Source organism: Prionailurus viverrinus, chromosome C1 (assembly GCF_022837055.1).
Source record: "Prionailurus viverrinus isolate Anna chromosome C1, UM_Priviv_1.0, whole genome shotgun sequence".
Lineage (NCBI taxonomy): Eukaryota > Metazoa > Chordata > Mammalia > Carnivora > Felidae > Prionailurus > Prionailurus viverrinus.
Window position 1 is genome coordinate 100,462,620 of NC_062568.1, and position 25,819 is coordinate 100,488,438.

The 25,819-nt window shown below is 42.5% G+C and overlaps 1 protein-coding gene, 1 long non-coding RNA gene and 1 pseudogene across 13 annotated transcripts in view; 2 read left to right on the top strand and 1 right to left on the bottom strand.

The window, feature by feature from the left end:
- CLASP1 (cytoplasmic linker associated protein 1) overlaps window positions 1–5,970 on the bottom strand; it is a 277,780-nt gene extending 271,810 nt beyond the window's left edge. For all 12 annotated transcript variants that reach the window (XM_047869157.1, XM_047869151.1, XM_047869156.1 and 9 more), the window contains exon 1: window positions 5,668–5,970. The gene's annotated coding sequence lies outside the window, so the exon portion shown is untranslated. The remainder of the gene's footprint in view (window positions 1–5,667) is intronic.
- A 261-nt stretch (window positions 5,971–6,231) lies between these two features.
- LOC125171911 (uncharacterized) lies at window positions 6,232–25,067 on the top strand. The gene is made up of 2 exons (XR_007154494.1): window positions 6,232–6,618; window positions 24,936–25,067. It is a non-coding gene; the product is annotated as an uncharacterized LOC125171911 (long non-coding RNA).
- Window positions 22,075–22,174, top strand: LOC125174233 (uncharacterized; annotated as a pseudogene).
- Window positions 25,068–25,819: the final 752 nt, after the last annotated feature.

Below are 25,819 nucleotides of genomic sequence, written 5' to 3' on the forward strand. Positions count from 1 at the left end.
GCTTGGAAAGTTAATAGGGTAACACTTACAGAGACAGGTGCAAAGTGGATTCGGCTATCCTGAAGAAACATAAACTCACCCAAATGTGCCAGAGTAAAAGACAGCTACAAGGCCAGTTCTGGATGTTTTTCACAAAACAATCAATCTTCCCAGATACATGTTAACTATTAAACCTTGAATTTACATTTTTTTTAAAGCAAGTATAAACACACTAAAACACAGGAGGAAACCTGGTTTGGCAGCTTATTGACATGGCAAAGAGATCAGAGGATTTCATGAACCATAACTTCAGTAAGTCAACAAAATTTGTAGCTAAGAGGCAGCTGACAAGAAAAGAACACTTAAGTTTGGAAACAGAAGGTCCTGCTCTCATCCCAGCTCTATCTCAGACTGGGATTTAACCTGCAGGTCTTAGTTTCTCATCTGTAAATTGAGAGGACAGCAACATTATCTTCCCCATCTACCTAACAGGATTCTGAAGGGAGCAAAGAAGATTATGAATGCAAAAGTGATTTAAAAATCGAGGGGTTTTTCCCTTAAATCTGGCTATTATTTATTATTATGAAGACACTCACATACACGTAGCTACCAAAACGGGCAACACTGTTTAGAAGGATACATTTCACACTGATAAGTGGATACGCCTCCTAGGGGGCCTGAGGTCTGGGGCCAAGCCTTTCCCTTATCTGCATTGTTTGTATCTGTCAGGAGCATCTACTCATCTATTACTTGGGGGATTTTTTTAATTTGTAAGAGCGAACGCAATCACTGACAAAATTAACATAAAGCGCAAGGTTTTCATTAGGGTTTTGTTTTAAAGACTCACCAGGGGACTGTTAGAACTGTGTCTACCCAGGCCTCGTAGGCTTAACTGACCAAAAATCTCTGGGTAGATGGGGAATAAATAAGGTCAGACCCATTTGTATTTTAACAAGCTCCTCAAATGACTCTGGTGACTTGATTATTGCTATGTATGCTACCTTGTCATTAATATTATCAACTCCTACCACAAATACATAGTGGGAATATCATGTATATAGCCACTTACTATATGCCAATCACTGTTCTCAGCACTTGACATATCTCATTTAATCCTTACAACCCTGTAAGTAGATATTACTTTTAACACTGCCTTCCCTTCCCCTCACATTTGTTTTATAGATGAATTCATTAAAACATGAAGAGATGACTTAACGGGCCCACGGCCCAAAGTCATAGGGCTAGCAAGTGGCATAGTCAGAATGTACAACAAAGTCTGAACCCTTGATACAGTTCCTAACCTAAGACAACAGCTGTATGCTCTGGTCAGGTCACAGCAAGTTGTTTCATTTCAGACACTGCATTTAAAGGACACTAATGGGGGTGCCCGGGTGGCTCAGTCGGTTAGCCGATGGACTCTTGATTTCAGCTCAGGTCATGATCTGGAGGTTTGTGAGATGGAACCCCGCCTTGGGCTCTGCGCTGACAGGGCAGAAATGCTTGGGATTCTCTCTCTTTCTCTCTCCTTCTCTGTCTTGTCCCTCCCCGCTCACTTCTCACACTCACACTCTCTCTCAAAATAAATAAATAAACTTTAAAAAGAAAGAAAGAAAGAAAGAAAGAAAGAAAGAAAGAACACTAACAAAACAGAATTGCCTAAAGAAAGATGGGGAAATCTGATTAAACCATGAAGGGACGGGGCACCTGGCTGGCTCAGTCTGTAGAGCATGAGACTCTTGATCTACGGGTTGTGAGTTCCAGACCCATACTGGGTGTAGAGATACTTTATAAAAATAAAACCTTGAAAGAAAAAAAAAAAATAAAAACAACACAGGAGGGGACAAAGGATCTAGGGCAGGGTTATTTATTTACTTACTTACAGCCTAAGCGGCATCAACGTGTAACATTTTGTCTCCCTTATTAGACTGTGAGCGTTCGAAATGTGGGGACCACGCAGTCTTTTCAACTGTACCCCGTGGTACCGAGCTAAAGAAAGGGTTTAATAAATTAATTCATCAATAAATCTAGAGAAGGCTTGATGACTGTCCTAGGAAATGAAAAGCTATTACGTGTATTACATGGAGAAGAAACAGACTTAATACATGTTGCTTCAGGGTTATGCCCAAGAAAAACAGGCAACAGGGAAGGGGCAGATTCTGGAGCGGTCTCAACTAGCTTTCTAGCAACCAAGACCTGTCCAGGAACAGAAAAGCAGATTTGCAGTGTAAGACTGAGGACCAGAATACAGTAGACAAAAGGTAGGAGAATGGTCAATGGAGCCTCTAAGAACTCTGCCCAAACTCAAATTCTACTATTCTAAGTTATCTTGCATATTTCATACATTAACCATGACTAGCTACACAAGTCCTTAGTTACACAAGTCCTGGTAGTTAAGTACAGAAGATACCACAGTGTTCTACAAACTCCCAGGGCCCTCAAGGATCTAGAGGAGACTAAAAGCAGAGGCGTGAATCTTCCAAAGAGGAAGGTAGTGGATAAAACAGGAATCAGCAAGGAGTGAGGAGATTTCCAGGCAGGAAACAAGAGGGAAGTCAACACAGGCATTATGAAAGAAAGGCCTCATCTGAGCCACAACTTTAGGGACCCATGGGGGGAGGTGGATTGGGGCTGCCACAACAATCTGGGGAAGAAAAGCATTCAGTATGGCAGTAATGGTCTGAGCACAGAGTAGGCAGGAAAGCCCTGGGGCAATGAAGACCTACCAGAAATAGTAAACTCCGGAGCTTAAAAAGAAAAGGCCTTTAGAGGTCATTTAGTCAAACACACACACATTTTATGGATGTTGCCCTGATCGCACTGGGTTAAGAAAAATTCATTTACAGGGTGCCTGGGTGGCTCAGTTGGTTGAGCATCCGACTTCTACTCAGGTCATGATCTCACAGCTTGTGGGATCCAGCCCCACATCGGGCTCTGTGCTGACAGCCCACAGCCTGAAGCCTGCTTTGGATTCTTTGTCTCTCTCTCTCTCTCTCTGCCCCTTCCCTGCTCATGCTCTGTCTCACTTTCCCTCTCAAAAGTAATAAATAAACATTTAAAAAAAAAAAAAAAGGTTCATTTACTTTCTTCTATTACATTTTACAAACCAAAAACTCTATCATCAATGACTTGTTCTTTGCTTAGTTTTGTGTTGGGTTTTTTGGTTTTTTTTTTTAAGACTAACAGATCCTTCTCTTATTTTTTAGGAAATCTTTTAGATGATTCTGTTTTTCTTGCAGTTGTTAAAACTGCCAGTTTTAATAACTCAGCTCTAATATTTACAATCCCTTAAATGGTCATAATATTTGCTAATAGTACTAAATTAAAAGTATACTCTAAGAACTATGATTTTTTTTAAATTTTTTTTTCAACATTTATTTATTTTGGGGACAGAGAAAGAGAGAGAGAGCATGAACGGGCGAGGGGCAGAGAGAGAGGGAGACACAGAATCGGAAACAGGCTCCAGGCTCTGAGCCATCAGCCCAGAGCCCGACGCGGGGCTCGAACTCACAGACCGCGAGATCGTGACCTTACTGAAGTCGGACGCTCAACCGACTGCGCCACCCAGGCGCCCCAAGAACTATGATTTTATAAATAGAGGATTGTTAAGAAGAAACGGAGTCTCAAAGATAAATTTAAGTCTCAGATCCAAGAAACTATCTCTCACTCAACTTATAAATTGTGAGACTGAGCCACTCAAGAAAATAGAGTTAACAGACTACTGAAGCAAAAAAATCTAAATCCAAACCAATGAACGAAACCTAACACATATGAACAATAAACCTAACGTTCTTCTGGCCAATCATTTCTCAACATCCCTGTCAAACTATTTTAAGGATCTGAAATCTTGCTCTATAAAAAGTAAGTTCCCATCATCCGAACTACACTTAAGAGATTCTATCACAGTGGTTACTGAAGCATAAACACCAAGCTTCAGATTTTTGCTTCCCATTAGCACAAAAAATGCTTGCCTCTTTTACATAAGGTTGAGTCTGTGGCCAAAATCCTGACTTACAGGGAGATCCAGGTTTTCAGTTCCAACACTAATTTAAGGTGTAAGGTTAGCAAAGGCCTTTTCTCTATTTACCACTTAGATTGTAACATGGAGATACAATATTTGACACCTCCACCACCAACTGCCACTTCAAAGGATTTCTGACTTTGGTTACTTTAGTCCAGAAGATATAAAGCTAGGGTTGAAAGCTCTTCGGTAAAAATTAAAACTTAAAATTAAAAAATAGTGCTGCAAGTTAGCTGATAAACTATAAATTACAGAAACAGATTAAAAAAAAAAAAGGTGCAAATGCACGATTTTACAAAAATGAGTAAGTCAGCGGCTCACAAAAATTTAAATCTTTCTTAGCAAATGGAGAAGATACACAATATTCAGTAACTCTGGGACATTGTGGTTTTGTTTTTATCTATAAGGTCTCTGCATCAATGTTACTATTCTCCCAACTCCCTTTGAGTAAAAGGAGCCCACTGTCCAGGATCCCTCTTACCAAGAGTTCAGCAAACGTCACAAATAATAATAGAAATAAAAGCAACAATCTCTAAAGCTAGAATTTATACCGGACTGTGGCACCAGAATAGGGGACAAGGCACATGGCAGCCTGCAACTATTTCTCCCTTCTGACTCTTCTGCATCACTGCCTCCCAAAGGAATAGAGAATCCGAATCTCTCACTGCCACATCTACAAATTAAAGTATCACGATTAAAGACCTCGCAGGTTCTACGAACGGTCACTATTTAATCATCGAACCCCGCAACAGAGAAATTCATCCAGATGCAACAAAACATGCTTCAAGGATCTACCTAGTTTTTTTTTTTAATCTTAGAAATAAACACAACTATTTTAATAACATTATGTAATAAGTTAGACCCTGGAAAACCCCATATTCATCTGAGCGGCTCGAAAAATGGAAAGCAAAATTCGATTAGCTCCATTGTACCCAACCAGGCTAACGTGCACTCCTCTTCGTCAGAGCGGCTCTGCCAATACCAAAGAACAACAAAGGCAAGTTGAGGAGGCTGCACAAGGCTTAACTCAGCACTTGTCCGCTTTCCCAGCTTCGGAAAGAAGCTCTCTGCGGGCCTCAGGGACCAAGGGACCCTCTGCATCCCGCCCGGTCCCCGGCTCGGCTCGGCGCCGCTCGCTCAGCTTTTGTCTAGCCCGGCTGGGAGCCCCGGCCGCCCGCCTCCCCGGCACCCCTTCCCTCTGGATCTTTCTCCACACCCATCACTCGCCGATGACTAGTTGTTATGGGTTTCTCTCCCTCGCCCCCTCCCCTCGCAATCCCGGGCTCTTTTCAAACGCGACTGGCTGTTCGCTGGCTTCTCCCACCGGGCCGGTAAGACTCGGGTCAGGAAGGGGGCCCGGGGTGGGGTCTGGGAGAGGAAAAGAGAGAGGGGCACACAAAGCCGGGCTGACCCCACGGTCGCCCCCTCCTCCCTCTGCAAAGCAGTCTGGGATCAGCGACCTACCGGTGGGATAAACAACCCACCCTCCCATCCCGCTCCCCGCCCGGCTCCCACCTAAGGGCCGCCCCCTCCCCCCAAAGTGCACCCAAGAGCCGATGACAGCGCTGGACATCGCCCTCACCCAGACCCGGCGTCTGCTACCGCAAGGCGAAGGGGCAAGGGCCTCGGAGGGCTGGATCTAAATCTCCTCTCCCCAACCGGGTACTTACAGCCGTATTATTCGCTACTGTTGCCGCTGCGGACCAGACAGCCGCCGCCTTCTCCTCCACCCCAATGAGGTTAAGCGCTTGGTGCGGGGATTAAAAAAAAAAAAAAAAAAAAAATAGAAGCCGAGAGCGCCTGCGCAGTGCAGTCTCCCTTTTACCGCCACCGACCCGGCTGGACCATAGAGAATGTAAACCGAGACCAGAGAGGCGGCTGCTCTCTATGGTAACGCCCCGCGCAGGCGCCAGCCGGCCTGTACTGGGCTTCTGGAGCTGCAAGTCCCAGGAGCTTTCGCCTCCTCCGAGAACGTCAGTTGACCCCGATAGGGACCCGTAGAATAAAGGTTCTTTAAGGGAAGGACGGCGAAGGTGCTGCGAAATTGCGGCGAAACTCAGGCTAGGCCAGGAGGGTCGGATGCAGTGGCCACGGCGACAAGGCACCACAAAGCAGGGAGTGTAGTGAATAGAGCTGAGGGGGGAGTCGCGAAAGCCTGGATAAAAGTCATCTGGCCGGGACTTCCTGCGGCCGGGGTCTAATACCTGAAGGAAACGAGCTTTCACTTCTGGGTTACGCGCGTCCCGCCCGACCGTCGGGCGACTCAGATGAAGGAAATTGTGCCCTGTGACTTTCCGTACCCGGGCTTGCGTTGGTTCCCCCTTCCCTTTTCGACAGGGCGCGGACACTTGAGCCGGAAGCACAACTTTTTAACGGTTCTCTGGCGTTCTTGAAGCGAAATCGGCACGGTTGAGGCCTCGGAGACTCGAGACGGCCAGCCACAACCCCTTTTTTACGTGAGCGCCTGAACAAATAACGCTGCCTCTGACCTCCCTCTCGCGTGACTTTCGGCTGACACGTGAGAAAGTGTTTCGGAGGGTACAAAGCTGTGCAAATGATAGGGCTGCCATTAAGGATCCTGCAGGACCCAGTTCTGCGGCGTCGAACCCCTATGTTCGCAGGTAATTTGACACTGAGAGCTTGTGTGTGAAATTAACACACTGCCTCAACGAGATCACCCCGTGGGAGTGGGAGTTGACTTCCCTCCCTTCTCGATGTCCAGTGCGTTGAGTTTTCACCGGGAGCTCTTGAATGCCGAGCTCCGCGGTGGTGGAGTGTTCTGTGTTAGAAGACGGGTGCGGGAGAACGGTGAGGTAACGCCCCTGATGCTCAGGGCTTAAATGTTAAGGGTCGGCGAGACAAAGCGGAAACAAAGGCACGTGTTCGCTCCTGTGTGCAGTGCAGGAAAGAAGAAGGACCGTGGTCTGAAGGTGTAAGTAAGGATACCTGGAGGATGTGACTCCTGGTTGCATCTAGAAGAACTAGCATCTTTGGGGGCGAAAGCACCACCCAAATGGATGGGTGTTGATGAAAGCATTCCGGAGAGGAAACTCCTTGGAGCGAAAGCTGAAAAGGGAGTGTTTTACTGGGAGTACAATGAAGGCAGCAGTCTAACTGAAAGGCGGTAGTGGGGGATACAGGGGAAGAGTGGAAAGTAAGGTTTGAAAAATAGGATGGGGGGCCGCCTGGGTGGCTCAGTCGGTTAAGCGTCCGACTTCGGCTCAGGTCGCGGTCGGTGAGTTCGAGCCCCGCGTCGGGCTCTGGGCTGGTAGCTCAGAGCCTGGAGCCTGTTTCCGATTCTGTGTCTCCCTCTCTCTCTGCCCCTCCCCCGTTCATGCTCTGTCTCTCTCTGTCTCAAAAATAAATAAACGTTAAAAAAAATTTTTTTTTAAAAAGAAAAATAGGATGGGGAATTTTTTTAAATTTTTAATTATGAGAAGGTACACATAACAAAATTTACCGTTTTAACCACTCTTAAACTGTGCAGATCAGTGACGTACCATTGCATTGCTGTGCAACCATCTCCAGAACTCCTTTCATCTTGTAAAACTGGAATTCTGTACCTTTTAAACAGCTCCTCAATCCCCACTCCCCCAAGTCCTGGCAACCACCAGTCTACCATGTGTCTCTGAACTTCACCCCTCAAATACCTCATATAAGTGGAATCATACAGTATTTGTCTCTTTGTGACTGGCTTATTTCACTCAGCATAAATGTCAAGGCGCTTCCATGTTGTAGCATGTGTCAGAATTTCCTTCCTTTTTAAGGCTGAATTCTGTTCCATTGTGTGTATGGATGGATACTTGGGTTACCAACATCTTTTGATTATGGCGAAGAATGCTGCTGTGAACGTGGGTGTGCAAATAACTCTGAGACCCTGCTTTCAGTAAGATGGGGAAGACTTACAAACTAAGTAGAGAAAGCCATCAAAAAGAACTGTTTTAGAAAGTGACCCTGGCGGTAGAAGCTCAATACATACCCTATTTATGCAGAGCATTTACGGAGATCTCCCAGGCATTGTCCTACTTTATGTAAAGTATTGGTATGCCATTGAATCCATCAAAATAAACATGACCTGATTGTTATTCACCACATTTGCCAGTGAGAAAATCAAGGCTCTGGGTTACAAATGGGCTGTGGAGAGACTCACCAACCACACATACACACAAATGATTAGGAAACAAAATTCCCATGGGAGCTGGGCACCCTTGGGCACTGACTACTCACTGATTTGGACATGGGAATGAAAGAAAACAATTCAGTTGTTAAGAAGAAAGAATAGGGTGACATCAAGAACTATCACTCAAATTACTGGTATGTGTAAGGGCTTAACACAGCAAAACTGCATCATCCAAGGTCCCTAAAAGAACTCAGAGGTTTGATTCCAGGTATGTTCGTGGCCTTTAAAAAAAAAAAAAAATCCCAGGTAAGTATATCTTTGCATGTGCTGGAGAAATTAATAAGACCTACTCAACATTTCATCTTTCATTTTACATTCTCAAAAATCCTATGGATCATTCAAAGCAATGATCTATTTGGCAGCTGAGGAAATTAATGGCCAGAAAGGAAAAATGATTTGCCCTATGCCACCTGGCTGCTTAGTACCAAGGCTGCAACTAAAATGTGAACGTTTCTGCTTTGATCACCCTTGCAGAGATAGATAGCATAGTCTTGAGTGAGTGGATAGTGTTTCTATTCAATCAGTCTCATCTTCCTCAGAGATACATACGTAAACTTAAGAAGCTAGTGCCAGTTAAACAGTGAAGCAGAGAATATAAGTGCATTTTAAGTAGCATTCATACACTCAAAAATACTGGGTACCAACTATGTGCCAAACACTTAGCAAAGCAGAGGGAAAGAATCCCTGTACTTAGATAGAAAATAAAGTAGTAAGTAAAATATAAACTGTCAGGTACGGTAAGTATTATGGGGGGAAAAAATGAAGCAGTAAAGGAGAAATAATGAGTGCTAAGGAAGGGAAAGAGATTTCTTTTTAAATGGGGGGGGGGGGGGCGGAGAGGCACTAAGAAACCAACTCTAAGCACTGATCTGAAGGAGGAAGGGAGCAAGAAATGTCCTTTATCTGGGAGAACATTCCAGGTAGTGAGAACGGCAAGTGCAGAAATTCTGAGCCTCCAGAAAGATGTCTACTACATTCTAAGAGCAGAAAGGAGGTCAGAGCGAAAGAAGCAGAGTGTGGGAGGGGAAAAGTAGGAAATGAGGTCAAAGGTGACAGGATGCCAAATTGCGTAGGGATTTACAGGGTATTGTAAGAATTTGGGCTTTTACTGAGAGGGAAAACCATTGAAAGATTTTGAGAAGTAAAGTGACTAATATTTTTAAAGCATCACTTTAGCTTCAATTTTGAGAATATTCTGTTGGGGAGTAAGGGAGTTTTGAGAATAGATTATAGGGAAGCAAGAGGGACAATTTAGAAGGCCATTGCAATTCTGCAAATGAGAGACAATGGTGGCTTGGGAAAAGTGCAAGCAGTAGATTGATGAGGTGTCTGGATGTGATCAGACAGGATAGCACCCAGGATTTGAGTTGATTGATACAGGGTATAAGCAAAAGGGATTAGGGGACTCCAAGATTTTTGGACTGCGCAATTTAAAGAATAGAGTTGTCATTTACTGAAATGGCAAAGCCTGGGACAGGCAGGTTGGGAATTGAAAGCGCTACGAAATTCAGGATGGGAGACGTTACATTTGAAATGCTTATTACCATATGAAAATATCAAGGCAGATATTTGGGTCTGGAGTTGAGAAGAAAAGTCTAGGCTGGATTTGGGAGACACTAGCATGTAGAGAGTTTTAAAAGCCATGAGATCATCTAGACAAAAAGTGTAGACAAAAATTTGTAAGAGTTAGCTACAGACTGAGCTCCGAAGCATTCCATTCTAGCATTTAGGGATTGAGACAGTAATGAAACTAGCAAAGGAGACAGAAAGGGCAGCCACTGAAATAAGGGGAAACCAAGAAAGTAAACTGGGAAGAGCAACCAAGTCAATTGCTAATGGGCTAGAATTGACTGTTGGCCCCAATATTGGAGTGGTGAGGATGGAAGCCTGATTGGAACGGGTTCAAAAAAGAATGGTGGGAACAGAACTGGAAAGAAGGGGGAGAGATCATTTGGAGGAGGAGTTTGATTGTAAGGGTAGAGAAGCAGAAAAGGGGAGTGATACTTTTAAGGGACAGGTGGGCCAAAAGAACTTATTTCATCCAAAATATTTTAGTATTCCTAAAAGACAAGATTCTTTTTAATTTTTTTTAAATGTTTATTTCAAGAGAGCACATGAGCAGGAGAGGGACAGAGAGGAGAGATTCCCAAGCAGCCTTTGCACTCGGTGCACAGCCAAATGTGGGGCCTGAACTCACCAACCTTGAGAGCATGACCTGAGGGGAAATCAAGAGTTGGGACACTCCAGGGACGCCTGGGTGCCTCAGTTGGTTAAGCAGCGAGCTTCTGCTCAGATTGTGATCTTGCAGCTGGTAGGTTCAATCCCCATGTGGGGTTCTGTGCTGACAGTTCAGAGCCTGGAATTGGCTTTGGATTCTGTCTCCCTCTCTGCCCTTCCCCCACTCGTTGTCTCTCTCTCTCTCTCTCTCTCTCTCTCTCTCTCTCTCTCTCTGTCAAAAATAAATAAACATTAAAAAAAATTAAAAAGAGTTGGACACAACCAACTGAGCCACCCAGGTGCCCCAGGATTCTTTTAAATATAACCTCTCCGTTGTTAGCACAGAGCCTGCTTCAGATTCTCTGTTCTCCCCCTCTCTCTCTGCCCCTCGCCGGCTTGTGCTCTCTCTCTCTCTCAAAAATAAACATTAAATTTTTTAAAAATATAACCTCAATACCACCATCACACCTAAAAATTTAATAATACCTAGTCTCATGATCTACCTGGTCAATCTTCAGACTTCCTGAATTGCCTCATAATTTTTTTTGCTATAAGGTTTATTGAGATATAATTCATATACTATATAATTCATCCACTTAAAGTATATAATTCTAGGGCACCCTGGGTGGCTCAGTTGGTTAAGCATCCAACTTCAGCTCAGGTCGTGATCTCACAGTTCATGAGTTCCAGTCCCACATCGGACTCTGAGCTGACAGCTCAGAGCCTGGAGCCTGCTTCAGTTTCTGTGTCTCCTTCTCTCTCTGCCCCTCCCTCACTTGCATTCTGTCTCAAAAATAAACTAAAAAATTTTTTACATGTAGCTTTCCAGTTGTCCTGCCATCATTTGTTGAAAAACCTATTCTTTCTCCATTGCCCTGCCTGGGCACCCTTGTCCAAAACCAATGGACTATAAATATATGGGTTTATTTTTGGATTCTAAATCTATTTTCCATCAATGTATACGTCTATTTTTATGCCAGTACACACTGTTTCAATTACTATAGCGTTGTAGTTTATGAAATTGGGCAATGTGAGTCCTCCAACTTTGTTTTTCTTTTCCAGTTGTTTTGGCTATTTAGAACTCTTTGAAATTCCATATGAATTTTCCAATCAGTTTGTCCATTTCTGCAAAAAAAAAAAAAATTCGGTTGTAATTTTGGTAGGAATTTACTGAATCTGTAACAACAATCAATTTGAAGATTGTTGCCATCTTAATAATATGAAGTCTTTTGGTTCAAGACCATAGAATGCCTTTCCATTCATTTAGATCATCTTTAATTGTTTTCAACAATGTTTTGTAATTTTCCTAGTATAAGTTTTACATTTCGTTTATTAAATCTATTCCTATATATTTTCTTTTTGATGTAATTATAAATGGAATTATTCATTTCATTTTCAGATTATTCATTGCAAGTGTATAGATATACAATTAATTTTTGTATATTGATCTTGTATCTTGCAACCTTGCCAAACTCATTGATTATTAGTGAATTCCTGAGCATTTTCTGTTTACAAAATCATGTCATCTGCAAATAGTGATTGTTTTTCCTTCTTCCTTTCCAGTATGCATCCCTTTTATTTTATTTTCTTGACTGATTTTTTTCCAGCTAGAACCTCTAATACAATGTTGAAAAGAAGTGGTGAGAGTGGACATCCTTGTCCCTGATCTTAGGGGGAAAGCATTCAGTTTTTTACCATTAAATATGATGTTAGCTGTGCGTTTTTCACATATGGTCCTTTTTTTTTTCTTTCTTTCTTTCTTTCTTTTTTTTTTAAGTGTATTTGTTCTTGAGAGAGAGAGAGCATGTGCGAGGCAGAGGAGGGGCAGAGAGAGGGAGATAAATCTTTGCTATGCTGTCAGCAAAGAGCCTGATGCGGGGCTTGAACTCATGAACCACAAGATCATGACCTGAGCCAAAGTCAGATGCTTAACCGACTGAGCCACAGAGGCACCCCAACATCCATTCTTTCTTAAACGTCTTGTAGAATTCACCAGTGAAGCCATCCGGGCCTTGGATTTTCTTTGTGGGTAGTTTTGTTTTATTTTGCTTTGTTCTTTTATTACTAATCTCTTGTTATAGATCTGTTCAGGTTTTCTGTTTCTTTTTTCGTAAGATAATTTATTGTCAAATTGGGTTCCATACAACACCCAGTGCTCATCCCAACAAGTGCCCTCCTCAATGCCCATCACCCACTTTCCCCTCTCCCCCACCCCCCCATCCACCCTCAGTTTGTTCTCAGTATATGTGCTGCCAAAGTGAGCACTCTGTTTGTTCTCAGTATCCAAGAGTGTCTTATGGTTTGCCTCCCTCCCTCTCTGTAACTTTTTTTTTCCCTTCCCCTCCCCCATGGTCTTCTGTTAAGTTTCTCAAGATCCACATATGAGTGAAAACATATGGTATCTGGCTTTCTCTGACTTATTTCACTTAGCATAATACCCTCCAATTCCATCCACGTTGCTGCAATTGGCCAGATTTCATTCTTCCTTATTGCCAAGTAGTATTCCATTGTATATATAAACCACATCTTTATCCATTCGTCAGTTGGTGGACATTTAGGCTCTTTGCATATTGTGGCTATTGTTGAAAGCACTGCTCTAAACGTTGGGGTACACGTGCCCCTATGCATCAGCACTCCTCTATCCCTTGAATAAATTCCTAGCAGTGCTATTGCCGGGTCGTAGGGTAGTTCTGTTTTTAATATCTTGGGGAACCTCCGCACTATTTTCCATAGCAGCTGCACCAGTTTGCATTCCCACCAACAGGGCAAGAGAGTTCCTTCCTGTTTCTTCTTGAGTCAGTTTCAGTACTTTATGTCTTTCTATGAATGAATCCACTTCATTTAAGTTGTCTAATTTGTTGGCATTCAATTGTTCAGACTGTTACTATCTTTTTTTATGTCTGTAAGTTTGGTATTAATGTACCTGTCTTATAATTATTTTATTACAGTTTGTGCATATCAGGATCCAAATACCAATACATGTCATTTAAGTTATTTTTCTCTTGGGGCGCCTGGGTGGCTCAGTCGGTTAAGCGTCCAACTTCGGCTCAGGTCACGATCTCGCGGTCCGCGAGTTCGAGCCCCGCGTCGGGCTCTGGGCTGATGGCTCAGAGCCTGGAGCCTGCTTCCGATTCTGTGTTTCCCTCTCTCTCTGCCCCTCCCCCATTCATGCTGTGTCTCTTTCTGTCTCAAAAATAAATAAACGTTAAAAAAAAATTTAAAAAAAAAAAAAAGTTATTTTTCTCTTAGGTCTCTTTAGATCCCCCCCCCACCCCATCTCATTTTTCCTTGATACTTATTAACTGCAGAAACCTAATTATTTACGTATTTCCCACATTCTAGATTTTCCTGATTGTGCTCCTGGGAGTCTCTAACATGCTCTTCTACCCCCTAGATGCTTGATAGTGCTGTATGCCTTATTCTGATTCAAGTTTGAGTTTTTTGGCACAACTCCCTCATGCATCCATCAGAAGGCACCTAATTTCTCTTTGTCTCTCTTTGTGAAGTTAGCAGTAATTAATGACCGTTGCCTAAGTTCCTTGTTACAATTGAATAGTTCAACTGAAGTCAGAGTAAGTGGATACCCATCAATCCAGAGTATATGGGATCCTAGGTAAACATCTTTAGTAAATTATGTTTCCCCTTTGGCCTCACTGTTCTTATCTATAGAATGGGGGAGCGCCTGGGTGGCTCAGTCAGTCAAACCAAAACTGATTCTTGATTTCAGCTCAGATCATGATCCCAGGTGTGTGGGATCAAGCCCTGTGTCAAGCTCTGTGCTGAGGGTGGAGCCTGCTTAAGATTCTTTCTCCCTCTCTCCCTCTGCCCCTCTCCCCGCTTGCTCTTTCTAAAAACTTTTCAAAAAAAAAATGTTTTTTAAGAGAGACAATGGGGATATAAACTATAAGGGACCTCTAAGGTTTCTTGCTATTCTAATACACTCTGACTAAACGCTTAAGTAGTGAACTTAATCCCTAGCAAATACAATTTTGGTGGGTTAAAAAGGATCTGCTAACATTGTATTATTCTTCCCATCAAACCACTTCCCATCAAAGCCTAAGTTTATCAATCATTAAATCCAATCATCTATATAACAAAGTCAGGTAAAATCATTGTGAGAGTAGGGAGACTGTCAGAAGCCTTGGTTCCTGGATTCTAGGTCGGGCTGTGCCTGCTCTCAGCGGGTCACATTCTCCCTCAGTGTCCTATCTACAAAATAAAAGATTATGCCAGTGTTCTCTAAAGGTGTACAAGCTTTATGGTGTTATGTCCTTTTTAAAATTTTTCCCCACAGTTTTTGAGGATGATATTTTTATTAATATCTTCAGCTCTACCCTTTTTTTTTAATGTTTATTTACTTATTTTGAGAGAGAGAACATGTATGCATGAGTAGGGGAGGGGCAGAGAGAGAGGGAGAGAGAATCCCAAGCAGGCTCCGTGCTATCAGCACAGAGCCCAACGTGGGACTCCGTCTCACAAACCAAGAGATCATGACCTGAGCCAAAATCAAGAGTCAGGCGCTTAACCGACTGAGCCACCCAGGCACCCCAGGCCCTCCCTGTTTTTATCTGTTTTATATTCCACTGAGCAACTGATTGACAGGTGCCTGCCCTAGGTATCAATTCGTGTGTGTAGTGCATCTTTGACATAGAAAACTTTTTGGAAGTGAATACATTCAAATATTATTAGCAAGTGGTTGTCTGTGGGTGGTAAAATTGTTGGTCATTTTTAAAATTTATGTCTGTATTCTTCATTTTGTTTTATCAGCATACATTTTTGCAATTTTTCGAAAGTCATTCTTTTTTTTTTTTTAACGTTTATTTATTTTTGAGACAGAGGGAGACAGAGCATGAACGGGGGAGGGTCAGAGAGAGGGAGACACAGAATCTGAAACAGGCTCCAGGCTCTGAGCTGTCAGCACAGAGCCCGACACAGGGCTCGAACTCACGGACTGCGAGATCATGACCTGAGCTGAAGTCGGCCGCTTAACCGACTGAGCCACCCAGGCGCTCCAAGTCATTCTTAAAAGATTTGATAGCATGCCCTAATGAACAAATCACCAGACCCTGGGTAAGAAGATTTCTTTCTCTTCCTATGATTCCATTAGGCAGTACCCTCCATTGTAGGTTAGCCTAAATACTTTAGTAATAGGTACTTACATTTAATTGGATGGCTTTACTTAATATTCTTTGATAATCTCAGTGGAAAAAAAAGGTTTTCATGCCGACAGAAATTAAAAGTCAAGAATAGCAACAATGCATATTGTTATCATCTGCCATCACCCATATGGAATCTGAATTTGCACTTGGGAAACAGACAGTCTCTTGGCTAGAGAAGTAGCGAGTGTTACAGAAACATTTGGGCAAAGGCAGGGTGTGTCTTTTGTATGTGATGAAAACAGGAGATCAGAAACTAGTTTGCTAAACTGTTCATAACCACTCCCTGTCTCAGTATTTGACTTACCTGGTAAGTACCACCCACCTAAAGGAGGCAATACAGGTGTCTGACTTCCCTCTCATGGGTTTCCTCACCTGGCAAGGTCTTAATGCTGCTCATATGCCCATCTTTTTTTAAATTAATGTTCACTTATTTATTTTGAGAGAGAGAGTGCAGGAGCGCAGGGGAGGGGCAGAGAAAGAGGAAGAGAGAACTTCAAGTAGACTCCATGCTGTGAGCACAGAACCCAATGCAGGGCCCCATCTCACAAACCCTGAGATATGACCTGAGCTAAAATCAAGAGACGGATGCTTTACCGACTAATCCACCGAGGCTGCCCCCCCTTTTTTTTAAGTAGGCACCACACCCAGTATGGAACCCAACACAGGGCTTGAACTCACGATCCTGAGATCAAGACCTGAGCTAAGACCAGAGTCAAATGCTTAACCAACCCAGGCACCCGAATGCTGCCCATATGGCCATCATTAGACACCATAGTGGCAGTTACTAGAGAACTGCCCTATGGCCATCGAACTCACTGTGTGACCTAGACAAGTCACTTAGCCTAGTCACAAGCACCAAGGACACTTCATCTTTAATGAAGAGGACAGTCCTAGTTTCCAATATTATCATAGCTAGTGAAATTGACATTAGAAAAACCTACTTGTCAATAACAATGGCAGTATGAAAGCCTGTGTACTTACCATCAGAAGCATGACAAATCCAGGTGGTTCAATGATGGCTCTGATGCAAAACAAATGATTAAATAGCCCTTTAAACATTATCCCATTGTCCAATATGTCATAATCTGCATTTGCTCAGGCTTTTTGGAGACTATTCCTCACACTTCATAAGAACGAAGGACAAATGCCAAAGAGTAAGTAACCAGACATATTTGTCAGTAAGTTGACAGTTTTGGGATTTCAACTGCCATCAGTGAGATCTCTCAAGCAACATTGGTCCGTGCCAGTTCTCAGATGGACTCCTGTGCCAGGGGCCTAATCCACCCATCCAAATAAGAGACTTTTACAGACTTTCAAAACCAAGTGAAGTGCCTTTATTTTTACATTACCTAATAGCCTCTCCTTTGCCAGAACTTGACCTGCCCTTGGGTATGCATACCTGAAAAGATACAATTTTTACAGTCTAAGAAGTCAGTTTAGTAAGGAAAAGAAATTACTAGACTATATAATTACTACAATGATGGAACATAAAAGGGGGCACTTAGCAAGTGTGGATGGGTCAAAGCTAAGGAGGAATGAGGGGAATGTTCTTGAGCTATACCAAACAAAACATTGAAACTCACCATTTTGACACTCAGGATCTCAGAGCTACAATGATGATTTCGACCAGTTCCCACTTGGACAGGGTTTATTTATTCTAATAATTTCAAGCAACTCGGGGTGCCCGGGTGGCCCAGTCGGTTGAGCGTTCCACTCTTGATTTCAGCTTAGGTAATGATCTCATGGTCCGTGGGATTGAGCCCTGCATTGGACTCTGTGCTGGTGGTACGGAGCCTGCTTGGGATTCTCTGTCTCTCCCTCTCTCTGCCCCTCGGCTGCTCCCTCTCTCAAAATAAATAATACTAATTTTGAGCCACTCTAAATCTTTCCATTTTAACAAGGTCGTTTAGAGTTTCACAGATAAAGTTTCCAAAAATGGGCCTGTTTTGACACGTGGACCATCACATACATATACACACTTCTCGGTCATGGCAGCAAAGTGAGAACAGAGTTCGTTAGCTAGATCAGAATGTGTCAGTGAAGCCACCCCACTACGTCTGCTTTAACAGAATAACAGCTCCCTGCCTACATTTGTTCATTTGTATTAAGGATTAAATAATTCCAACTATCTCTTGTAAATTGCAGGGGTATGCCTGGTTGTCATGCATGGGAATCTTTACTACCCCCAAATTGCACAATTGTGTTTCTTCTCGTTTTGTTTTTGCCACATTGATGATATCATGTAGTACTTGAAATAGAGGTGGAGTCTGTCACTCTGCCAGCTGGCAATTTAAGAGTTAAATGATGTAGGGGCGCCCTAGGTGGCTCCGTTGGTTGGGCGACTGACTCTTGATCTTGGCTCGGGTCATGATCCCAGGTTCGTGGGATTGAGCCCCATGTCAGTGTGGAGCTGAGTGTGCTGAGTGTGGAGCCTGCTTGAGATTCTGTCTCTCTCTCCCTCTGCCCTCTCCCCTGCTCATGTTCTCTCTCTCTCTCTCTCTCTCTCTCTCTCTCTCTAAGATAAAAAATAAATAAAATTTAAGTGACGCATTAAGAAATCAAGTTTTTAAATTATAAGATTTGTGTTTGCCATATTTCCTAGCTGGTGTTATTTATTTAGAGTTTTCCTGTTCGTGGATAATTTCATCTTGCCTTCTGATGTTTGCAGTGACTCAAATCCTTTTTCTCCTTTTCAGATAATCTCCTTCTATTCATGCCATGTGTTCTAGTTTTCCTTATTGCTTCATCTAATTTCTAAGTAAATCATAGCATACACAATATGAGTTGTTCACAGTCACTAAACCAATATCCTCAAATGTATTTTGATTTTCTCAGTGCCCAAAATCTGCCTTTGCGCGTGTGTGATTTAGGTATAGAACTCTTCTACAAACTCCTCTGTCTCATGCACTTGACTGCGCTTCTCTGGTCATCTACCACACTGCACTGGCATTCTGAGTCATCTGGGGTTAGGCACCCTCCCTGCTATTAACTGTGTAATATTTAAATTGCACTTACCAGTCTTCTTTTGAATTCAAACACCTCGTGAATTAAACTGACGACGGTAGTTGCTTTCAACCTGTAATTCCTGATTACCACAGGTAGTTGCCAACTCTTGAAACTAACAGGTTTGACTAGAAGCCGACAGTTCTTAACTCTCACAGAACTTAATATTTTACACTTATATAAATTAAGAAGGCAAGATCGTACCTTATCAGTCAGGACTCTGTGTTCATCGATAACACAGTATCTCAATTTAAACAAAAAGTATTTGCACCATACCTCAGAGAATAAATTAGATTCCTCTTGGTGCCAAGCAGGGGGAAAGAAAGAAAATTTTACTACAAAGAGATTACCAACCACTTCTAAGGGATTTACCAGACAACTGCTGGTATAAATTACAAAGATAAGGCTCATCTGTAGATGAGAAGCCAGGACATTTGCCTAATGGCAAGTGGGGTAATCTAACCCTGAACTTTCAACTTGGGCATATGAAAAATCGAGCATCCCTAAAAGCTGTCCAGAGATTTGAGTTCATCAGTATTCATCCAACCAGCTTGGTGGAAATGATAGAAGAGAAAAATTTTAGAGCCAAGGAATTTTTTGACAAAGCTTCAGAATCTGCCCGAGAATCACAGAAGGTTGGATTGAGAAGGTACCTTACAGATCATTTCATCAACCACCCTTATTTGACTGAGAAAACCGGAGGCCACAGAAAACCGGAGATTCACTTAGAGTCTTGCAGTCCTGGTTAGTGGCAGATTCAGAACTAGATCTGGGTGATCCTGACCCCACTTCAGTAGTCTTACAGCTGGCAGACAAGAACATTTGGACCCTCTTCCAGAACGTAGCCTATAGCCAGCTACTGAATACCCCTTTCTCTGAAAATTGGGCAAACAGGCTGAAATATTTTGAAAAGAAAACACCGATTTATAAAGTGGGAAGAAATTCCTGTACAGACTTGCTAACTGGAAGCAAGTCATTGGCTTCCCCAAGACAAAGGAGAGTCTTAGTCATGAGGTTAAAGTTCAAAACTGATTGTGTCTCCAGCCTGAGAGCTGACAACCTTTTTTAGAAGCAGTACACTGAAATTAGAACCGAAGAAAGCAGTTTACAGAAACTTGAATTCAGGGCTATCTCACAACACTAGGAGTTATTTTGTAATTGTTTGCATTTAATGAAGTATCGGGCATACAAAAAAGAATAGAAACTGTGATGAATTTCTCGTGTTGTGTCACCTGACCCCATTTCTACCTCTCCCTCCTGAATTTGGCACTTATATGTTCATACCTGTTCTTGTGTTTTTCCTACATATGAACATATCCATAAGTGATACTAATCCTAACATCCGTAAGTATTATTTTCATATTTTAAGTTTTATATAAATGCTATCATATTGTATATATCTTTCTGCAACTCACCCCCCCTTCTCAACACTGTGTTTTTGAGATATATCTTATGGATAAATAGGATAGCTGGAGTGTTAGGTTATTTTAACTACTCTATGGTATTCTACTATATGAATGTTTTGACATTTCTCTAATCTATTAATGGACATCTAGTGCGTTTGCAGGATTTTAGTTTTGTTTTATTTGCTGGGTTTTTAAAAAAAAATTTTTTTTAACGTTTATTTTTGAGACAGAGCATGAACAGGGGAGGGTAGAGAGAGAGGGAGACACAGAATCTGAAACGGCTCCAGGCTCTGAGCTGTCAGCACAGAGCCCGTCGTGGGGCTTGAACTCATGGACCGCGAGATCATGACCTGAGCCGAAGTCGGACGCTTTACCTACTGAGCCACCCAGGCGCCTCATGGTCTGTTTTGTTTTTTTTTTAACCTTGCTATATAAACACTTTTATAAACCCCTCTATTGATGCTTATATGCAAGAGTTTCTCTAGTGACATTTACGAGGTCTTACCATATGCATGTCTTCAACCTGACAAACATATCTCAAAAATAACCAGCAGACTATGAGCGTGTCCAATACTCGCACTATGTATTTTCAGAGTTTTTAATGTTTTATGAATTTTTAAGAGTCTCATGGGGCGCCTGGGTGGCGCAGTCGGTTAAGTGTCTGACTTCAGCCAGGTCACGATCTCGCGGTCCGTGAGTTCGAGCCCCGCGTCAGGCTCTGGGCTGATAGCTCAGAGCCTGGAGCCTGTTTCCGATTCTGTGTCTCCCTCTCTCTCTGCCCCTCCCCCGTTCATGCTCTCTCTGTCCCAAAAATAAATAAAAAAAGTTGAAAAAAAAATTAAAAAAAAAAAAAAAGAGTCTCAAATGGTATTTCCTTAATGGTGTTAAGTTGTTTCCCGGATTCCTCATGGGGCCGAGCGTCTTTTCACGTGTTCACTGGTGATTTGGGTCTCCTTTTCTGCCTGAACCACTTTTCAGGCGAGCTTTGTCTTTTTGTTATTGATTTTTAGAAATTCTTCCATAGTCAGGATATAAATCTTTCATGGTTATATGCGGCCAATTTCTTCTCTCCATCTGGAATTTGATTTTTTACTTTTTTATCATGGTATCTTTTTATGAGCAGGTTTATCAATCCTTTCTTTTTGGTGTAGACTTACTGTTTTGTTGTTTGTTTGTTTGTTTGTTTTGTTTTGAGAGAGAGCGAGAGCACAAGCCAGGAAGAGAGGCAGAGAGAGAAAGAGAGAGACTCTCCCCTCAGTGTGGAGCCTGACACAGGGCTCAATCCCACGACTCTGGGATCATGACCTAAGCAGAAATCAAGAGTCAGACATTCAACTGACTGAGCCATCCAGGTGTCCCGATTGTTTTTTCTTCTAAAAACAAATCTGTCCCCATCCTAAGGTTAAAGATATTCTCCTTTGGTTCCCTCTAGTTTTTTTTAAGTGTGGGTGGGGTTTTTTGTTTGGTTGGTTGGCTTTACAACCTTCAGGCCTTTTACACACGCAGAATTTACTTTGTGTTTTTTGGATATGTTTTTGTTTTTAAGTAAACTCCACACCCAGTGTAGGGTTTGAACTCATAACCCTGAGATCAAGCTTCACATGCTCTATCAACTGAGCCGGCCAGGCACCCCTCACATAGAATTTACTTTTATATGTGGTGTGAGGTAGGAAACTAATTTTATTTTTTCCCAAATTGACAACCAATTGTTTTGAAACCTTTTATTGGCAATGCTATCCTTTTCCCAAAGGTGGGCAACGCTACTTTTGATACACATTCTGGATTCTCTTTTCGTTCCATTAGGTTATTCTTTCATCCCCGTGCCTTAATGCACATCTTAATTACCATACCTTGTTGCTAAGTTACATCGTCTGGAAAATAAACCCCCACCGTCAAGTAAACACAGTGGCAGCTACCAGTATTTGAGCCATCTCTCTGGAACCCTCCCCACCGCCCCCCCCCCAAAGAGGATGCATACTGCAAGAAGGAAAACCCAGAAAGAGGCAGGGGGGTAGTGGGGCCTGCCACTGGGTAGTGAGTGGCAAAGTTGGAACCCTGAACTGGAGATTGATATCCTGTACCAAGAGACCATGCTCTGTGGAGACCTGTGGGGCACTTCAGCAGCACACATAGCAAAACCAGAACGATACGGAGATTAGCACAGCCCCTGCACAAGTATGACACACACATGTCACAGAGCTCACACGTGTGTCCCATGACAGATCCGCACTTTGGATAACTGCCCACAGAAGGCCTTGTGGTCGGTCAGCGTTACTAAGTGCAGCAACAGCAACCGACAGAGAATTCCAGTTGCTCCTAGTGAAGTAAAAAGACATTTGTTGTGAAAATTAAGTAGAAAACAATTCCATTTATAATAGCATCAAGAATAAAATACTTAAGGGGAGCCTGGCTGGCTCAGTCTGTTGAGCGTCCGACTCTGGCTCAGGTCATGATCTCGCAGTTGACGAGTTCGAGCCCCGCGTCGGGCTCTGTGCTGACAGCTCAGAGCCTGGACCCTGCTTCGGATTCTGTGTCTCCCTCTCTCTCTGCCCTCCCCCACTCATGCTCTGTCTCTCTCTGTCTCAAAAATAAAGATAAACATTAAAAAAATAAAATACTTAAGAACTGATTTAACAAAAGAAGTAGAAGATTTGTATACTGAACATTGTTTTGGTATTTTTAAGTTTATTTTACTTATTTTGAGAGAGAGAAAGAACATGGGAGGGGCAGAGAGAGAGAGAGGGAGAAAGAATCCCAAGCAGTCTCCACACTGACAGAGGGAACTCCGAATACTGAACGTTGTTGAAAGAAATTAAGGAAAACCTGGGGCCCCTGGGTAGCTGAGTCAGTTAAGTGACTCTTGATTTCAGCTCAGGTCATGATCTCGCTGTTGTGGGATCAAGCCCCACATCGGGTTCTGCGCTGACAGCATGGAGCCTGCTTGGGATTCTCTCCCTCTATCTCAAAAATAAATAAACTTAAAAAAAAAAAAAAAAAAGGACTCTAAGTAGGTTGAAAACCTACATGTAAGATCTAAGCTATAAAACCCTACAAGGAGGAGCACCAGGGGGGATCAGTTGGTTGAGCATCCAACTCTTGATTTCGGCTCAGGTCGTGATCCTGGGGTTGTGAGATCGAGCCCTGCATTGGGCTCCATGCTGAGCATTGATCCTTGAGATTCTCTCTCCCTCCCTCTGTCCGTCTCCCCCACTTGTGCTCTCTCTCTCCCTCTCTAAACAAAAACAAAAACTCTCCAAGGAAAGCACAAGAATAAATCTTTTTTTTTTTAATGTTTATTTGTGTTTGAGAGAGAGAGAGAGAGAGCATGGGGGGGGGGGGGCGGGGAGGGGGGGATGCACAGAGGTTCCGAAGCAGGCTCTATGTCGATAGCAGAGAGCCCTATGAGGGGTCGAACTCATGAACCATGAGATCATGACCTGAGACAAGTCAAGAGTCAGATGCTTAACCGACTGAGCCACCCAGGTGCCCCAAGAATAAATCTTAATTTGCTTTTCCTCAGATTAAGCAATGGTTTATTGGATATGACACCAAAAACAGGCAAGAAAAGGAAAAACAGATAAATTGAATTACATTAAAATGTTAAACTTTTGTGCTTCATAGGACACTAGAAAGGAAAAAAAAAAAGGTAACCCAGAGAATGGTAAAAAAATATTCCCAAATCATATGTCTGATAAATGTCTAGTATCCAGAATATGTAAGGAACTGTTATAATTCAATACTAAAAAGACAAGTAACCTAATTTAAAAATGGGCAAATGATCTGAATAGACATTTCTCCAAAGAAATGTGCAACTGGCCAATGAGCCCAAGAAAAGATAATAGTCATTAGGGAAATGCAAATGAAAACCATATTGAGATACTACACACACTCACTAGAATGGCTGTAATTTCAAAACCAAGCAAAGCAACAGACAATACCAAGAACTGGTGAGGATGTGGAGAATTGGAACCCCTGGGTATGTAAAATGATGCAATTGCTTTGAATAGCACTCAGCATGGCAGTTTCTCAAAAAGTTAAACAGAGAGTCGGCATATGATCCAGCAGTTCTAGCCCTATGTATATACACAAGAGAATGTTAAGCATTTATCTACACAAAATATTGTACACTAAGGTTTGTAGCAGCGGTATGCATAGTAGCTAAGGAGTGGAAACACCCCAGCTAATGAATAGACAAGTAAGATGTGATGTATCATTACAATGGAATATTCTTGAGCCATGAATAGAAAACTGTGAAAACATTATGCTAACTGAAAATAGGCAGAAATAAAAGGCCACATATTGTATGATTTCCTTTATATGTAATGTCCACAAAACGGTAGATTACTGGTTGCCTAGGGCTAAGGTAGAGGGAGGGTTGGGGGACTGGAGGCATTCCTTTGGGGCATGATGAAAATGTTCTGGAATGAGGGGTGATGGTTGCAACCTTATCAATATACCAAAAACTACTGAATTGCACACTTTAAAACGGAGAGTTAATGACCTGTGAATTATAACTCAATAAAGAAAGAAATTACCTCAAAAAAGATGTTTGCATCTTTTTACCCTCTATTTTCCATCTCCAATACCCAAAGAGCTAGAACCAAAAGTGGGACAAGGAGGAGAAAGTCAATTAGCAGACCATGCTGCACACAAGGTCCCAGTAGCCTACTCTATGAAGAGGAAGATTGCTTTGAATTAGATATGAAAAATAAAAGAGTTAAACCAGACTGGGTTGTTTCACTGACCAAAAGTGATGGAAATATAATGATAGGTGCCTCAAACATCATTTAGGCATGAGAGGGAAGGCTTATCAGGGCACAGCGGAAGGTGGGGATGACGCAAGAAATGAAATCATTTCACGTAACTCGCGTGTGAAACTTCTCCATAAACTAGTTACACTAACGCGTGTAGAATTCCTTGTGTGTAAGCAACAACAAATAAACGAAAGTTATAACTGCTCTTCTTGTTTGCAGAGATGGAATGAGCGCACCAAAAGAATGAGAGGCGAAAGAGCAAGCCACACCTAGATACCATTGCTTACAAAAAGAAACCAGGGACTCTTGGAGAAATGGCTGGTTCCAGGTTTGGAGCTGGGAACCTACAAGGCACGCTTGGGAATACTTACATTGAAAAAAAGCAAAGAAGGGGCGCCTGGGTGGCTCGGTCGGTTAAGCGGCCGACTTCGGCTCATGATCTCGCGGTCCGTGGGTTCCAGCCCCGCGTCGGGCTCTGTGCTGACCGCTCAGAGCCTGGAGCCTGTTTCAGAGTCTGTGTCTCCCTCTCTCTCTGCCCCTCCCCTGTTCATGCTCTGTCTCTCTCTGTCTCAAAAATAAATAAACGTTAAAAAAAAAAAATTTTTTTTTTTAAAAGAAAAAAAAAGAGAAAAGCAAAGAAGCCTTCAAAGACGGGGTTACGTCAGAGGGACCCGGGAGCAAACTGAAGGGGGCCCCCACCACCCGAAGTTGAGATGATTGCCATTAATCCATTATTAGAAAATTGTTAATTAAAGGGAAAGAATTAAGCATTTACCCTGCCTTCCCAGTAAGAAATGTATCTCTGGGTAATGAAACGTTCCCAGTGATGAGGGAAAGCTCTTTGGAGAACGATGCCACCTAATTAATTTAGAGCAAATGAAGTTTACGTTTTGTCAGCTTTTATGAAATGGTTAATTCACACAACTATCAGCAGATACCAAAACTATTAGTTTAAAAAGTCTGATGGAAAACGTTGTATTTGCATCGTGTCAAACTATGATCCCATCATACACAAAATTGTCCAATGGACACTATTACCGCCCTTTGCACAAGAATCATTGTCAGTAAAAAGGGGCAACAGCCACACACCAATGTGGTGTGTA